Source organism: Rhipicephalus sanguineus, chromosome 3 (assembly GCF_013339695.2).
Source record: "Rhipicephalus sanguineus isolate Rsan-2018 chromosome 3, BIME_Rsan_1.4, whole genome shotgun sequence".
Taxonomy (NCBI): domain Eukaryota; kingdom Metazoa; phylum Arthropoda; class Arachnida; order Ixodida; family Ixodidae; genus Rhipicephalus; species Rhipicephalus sanguineus.
In genome coordinates, this window is record NC_051178.1 from 226,778,655 (window position 1) to 226,783,944 (window position 5,290).

The following is a 5,290-nucleotide window of genomic DNA, read 5'->3' on the forward strand; positions in this document are numbered from 1 at the left end:
TTTAATACTGCGTGGCGGAAGCGTAGTATCGCACCAGGTGTCAAGGCATGTGAATTGTGCAACGAGCGGTTGGTTTAAAGGCCCACCAATTGCAAATCGCACAGCATAATTAATCATCATTAAGAAAAACAGCATCAACAATGTGTGCACCTGCGCGAGTGAGCGTGTTTCCTTACGGACGCGTATACTGGGTACATCGCCTATTCGCCAAAGGAAGAATTATAGCGTAGTGGGCACTTCGCAACTCTACTCGCACTGGGCATTCTAGGATAGTCTGAAACAGGCAATGTTACGCGCACAGACGTTCCTTTCCTTGCGGCACGGTGTCCACTGAGAAGCGAAGCGAGGCTAGCGATTTGAGAAAACGATGCGAATGGGGCCCGATTACGCTATCGCGCTCTACTCTTGAAGGCGAAGCTCAAGCGTCCTCCAAGTTGTCTACTGATCAACATTCCATTCTTTTATACCTCTGTTTTCTTTGTCATGTTGCAAGATAAGAAGTGTACGCTGAATTTGTGGAATAGGCCTACTGTTCAATTGAGATGGAAGGTCATATTTTTTTTTTGTAATTTTCAGTGGACTCTGAAAATTAAAAAAAAATATATATTTTAATGCTCCTCAAGTGAATTTTTATGTGCATAAAAAAAGAGGCTCGTTGGCTACGTTGTGGATCTTGAAGTTATCTTGCGCATAATTTACAACGACCTTCATTTTGGAAGGTTGCAGGTGCCTGCCATAAAGCCCTCCAGCAAAATGAGCGAAATTTTGGCCGATGAGAATGTCGTTTTGTTACGCTATCACGAAGGAAGTGAGAGCACATCGGCAATACACGAAGACAAAATGAAAGCTACAAGTGCGGTTTCAGCGTGACGATCCTTGGGCTGAGTGGGCATCCGTAGCCTAACGCAATCATACCACACCTCAACTCCCCTTTTCCTTAACCCGCCTACCTGGTACGTGGCGATGCATTCAGGCATAGCGCTTTGTCTACTCTCTACTGGCATCCCAAAATGAGAAGTGCAATGAATGCCGCACACGCCCGCATGCGTGTAAGAGAATGGCAATAGTGGCGACGAGGCGCGCTATGAAAACACATCGATCTTGAGCGTATACGCAGGTGCCCAGATGAGACAGGTTGTAATTGAAGAGTGTAGTGTTGGTACGACCTTGTCGATAGGACTTCGTAAAACAAAAGTGGAAAGAAGCCACGACGTTTTGTGTTAATTTTATTCTGCATTTGTTTATGGATTCCTATGCGCTGTATTTCCATATAGACTGCATTCGACCAGACCGGCTTACCATTCTCGGTTTGCCGCTTGTCCATGTAGTACTACCAACCCAATTTATCGCAATTCTATTTCAACGTATACCATTCGTGACTGTTTCTCGACACAGAGAATGATTGCTCTGCGAAGTGCTTTCTTTTCTGGGACATTAATTGATGTCTAATCAAAAGCATGAATGTTTGCTTTTTGTGCAAGGATTGCAGTTTTATCTTACAGAACTCGCTACCAATGAACAGACAAGAGCGTGACTGCCAGTTTGACGAGTTCGCAGTTTACAATTTCTAAAAGCATTTCTCGAATAGCATTCGCATATGCATAATATCACAACATTTGATGAATGTCCACGATATAGCTCTGAACATTTCTCGGAGTCTTCAGCTGTTGGGCAACCGTTGACATAGCGGGAGGCGTAAAGAATGTACAAGGCATATTTCTACATTGGTGAAATTTAATAATAGAGGAACCGACTGCTGCATACTGTCCTGCGTATGCACTCTATTGAGCAGCGGTATGGACGTAACGGTAGACATGAATTTTTTTCTTTGGATGATGATCAGGCTTTCCTCTTTTGTCCCCTGCGCAGTCAATGCACGATACCCGCCTGGCCGCTGGCACGTTCCTTAACACGCTTCTCGTCATGTCGGCTTTCAGAAACCCCTTCCAGTAGTAAAAACTGAATCTTTCTAACGGTTTCAAAGCGTCCCTTTCGGGCGAAACTGATGAGGCTTTTTTGACACACACAACAAGTGAGTGGTAAGGAGTTTGTCGAAATTCGCGCGCAATATATTTACCATCGCGATGCAGGTTTCAGAATCAAACTTCATAATTTCCGACTGCAACGGAGTTTCCAAGAGTAGAAGCACTTACTGCACGCGCTTATACTACATTTATACACGTTATGACACTAATTGTCCCCACAACGGTGTGTGAATCTCAAAAACATGAGAACTTGAAACTCGCTATCGCATGTCGAAGATCGGGCCCAATTAAAAGTCAGAAGCGACAATGCAATGCACGTTACTGCTTGCTTCATAGAGCTTCACTATCGCCATGGAACTGTCTCTCTATTAGCTCACATGTGTCACAATCAAACGTCCTTCGTAGCACGCTATTTTCACCCACCGCCTACCTGCCCCACCCTCCAAGCTCGTCGAGAAATCACAAGTAAAAAAAAATCAACGCTTCGGAACAAGAAATGAAGAAATGATTGGCGGGCAGATTCGCGTGATCTGGGCTCTCTCAAAGGAGGCATCACGAAGACGGTTGCCCGGGCGTATACAAGTAAAACTAACAACGCCGTGTCTAAAAGGGAGAATTACGCTAAAAGAAAGAAAGAAAGAACGAAGGTTACAAACAGACGGCTACAATGCGTTATCCACTACAGGTAATTTTCCAGAGAGGTGGGTCTCCCGATTGAAAGGGAGGTCATGGCTCAATACGGACCTGAGAACGAGTAGGGTTGATTTGATGGCTTGCGGGACGCACCCGACGCCGCCACATTCTGTACTCGCTGTACTCCCCCCCCCCCCCCCCCCCCCCCAACTCAGCACATCAACCGACCAATTCGCCTCGCCGGCTCGCACACCCGCCCCATTGCTATATTATCGTACATTTTCTCTTCATTTCTTCTATTTTCTGTTTTTCCTTATTTCTTTTGATTCATGACAGCAGTTCCTTCTGACTTTCCTGCAAGCTCTTCTCAGTGTTACAATACGAGAATAAAAAAAATTCAACCAGCTCCGCTTCGCGGACACCGATGAGACAGCGAACCTTGTGGGGTTCCATTCGTTAGGCTAACGCATTTCTATGTTTTGCAAGTCTTTCAGATGTGTTGTATCACTGCTCTTTATTAAACACTCTTTGTTAAGCTTTAAGGCGGTACACTAGTTTTAGCGTATCTTCACCATACCGCCCCTATACGCAGGTTTACGAAGAAGCTTCCACAACCAGCGCAGAACGGAGAACAAGCGCAGAACAAGAGAGGGAACATAGACGAGCGCTGTCCCTTTCTTGTCCCTTGCGTTCTGTTCTGGTTGTTGAAGATGGATTACCAACTAGGCCAATCTCAAACTTTGTTACAAAGAAGCCTTCCCTTAAAATGTTCCGACATGTTGTATCACTGCTCTTTATTGAACACTCTTTGTTAAGCTTTCAAGTGGTGGTATAGCCGCCACCTTTTATAACTACAAAGTATCACGTGACACGGGTGTGAATGTGGTAACGCGAACGCCCTTTGTTAGGCTAACTGTTGCCTCCTTCCTTTTTTAGTGGAAGTTCTGTGTAGTGGGATTTGCCAATTTCTGTGGTACATACGCGTTTTGGTGATGATAGTTTTCTGATAGGCCGCACATATTTCTGTTGCACATACCAATTTGTTGGGCTAACTGCTGCCTTGATTTTTAGTAGACCAGTGGTGAGTAGTGGGTTTTACCCAATGTCTGTGGGACATACCCGTTTATGATGCCCACAAGCCTTAACACGGGTCCCGGTCATGAAATGCTCGACGGGAAAGAGCTTCGCTCTTAATAACTCGTACTCGTGCTTTACTAGCCGGCTGTTTCAAATTGGTCTCGCTGGCACATTTACGCGTTGCTAAATATTCAACCTAGGGGCACTTAAGTGAAAGGCGAACGGTTGTCATGCTCTTGCTGCAGCTATACTAGTTTTCCTTAGTATACTTCTTCCTTACCTTCGTTCTTTTATAAAGGCGAAAGCCTTGCCTCATCAAACGCGAAAATTGACCGGCGTCCCGCGTCAGCGGCGTCAACGTGACTGATGCAAAAAATCATCATCACCTGATGACGTCACAGATTCCCATAATTCGTGACGTCATTTTTACGTCATTGTGATGTCATATTTCCTGACGTCACATGATGGCGTCAACACATGACATCGTAGCTTTGTCAAAGTGGGCTGATCACAGAGGCAGTGAAAAAACCACTATAGTACAAACTTGACGAGGGCTTGTTGGTTCATAGAGCAGATGATGTAACACTGCGAATAGAACAAGCACAACAAAAAAAAAAAGACCACAGGACAAGCGTTTGTCTTGTGGTCTTCGTTCCTTTGTTGTCCTTGCTTTATTCGCGCTGTTACATCCTCAGCTCTGCAAAACCACGTTAGGTGCAGGAAGCTTCCGGAGGGTGGCAGGGCAGGAACGGTATATTGACTGAGAAGAGAAAAACTGCAGAACTTTAGTCGCTCAAAGAGTGAGGCTAACATGGTCAAAGCACTTGGCTCAAAGATGTTCCCACATGAGGAGGCTTTAAAATTTTTAACAAAGACTGCAAGTCTTCAAAACCATCTTTCATACACTGGTGTAAGCACGGACTCATAGACTAAACACTGGTGACTTGGCGCTGACTAACACTCCTAGGTTTAAATCAACATATATACCCCACAAAGTGGACGGGAGGATGACCGCCGCCGTAGCTCAGTGGTAGAGCATCGGACGCGTTGTTCGAAGGTTGCAGGTTCGGTCCCAGACGGCGGCAAGTCATCTTTTCGTCCACTTTACTTTCTTCACATTTATATTCTAAAATACTACAGATCACACCCCCTATACTTTCCTTGGCGTTATTGTCTGTTAGTTTTTATTAATATTGTGTCTAAACAAAGATAAAACGAGCCCTTAGAAGTCATCTCCTTTCCTTCATTCATAGCAAGGGTCTCGTCCTGGCAGACCTAATGCCTTCAGGTAGCATGCGAGGGATTATTGGTCAGCTGCCAGCTCGTAAAAAGATCACGTGCTACGTGACGCCCATAGGCAAAAAAAGAGTGTTCCACACTCGCCGCCATGGCTGCGATTGGCGCTGACTAACGCTCCTAGGTTTAAATCAACATATATACCCCACAAAGTGGACGGGAGGATGACCGCCGCCGTAGCTCAGTGGTAGAGCATCGGACGCGTTATTCGAAGGTCGCAGGTTCGGTCCCTGCCGGCGGCAAGTCATCATCTTTTCGTCCACTTTACTTTCTTCACATTTTATATTCTAAAATACTAC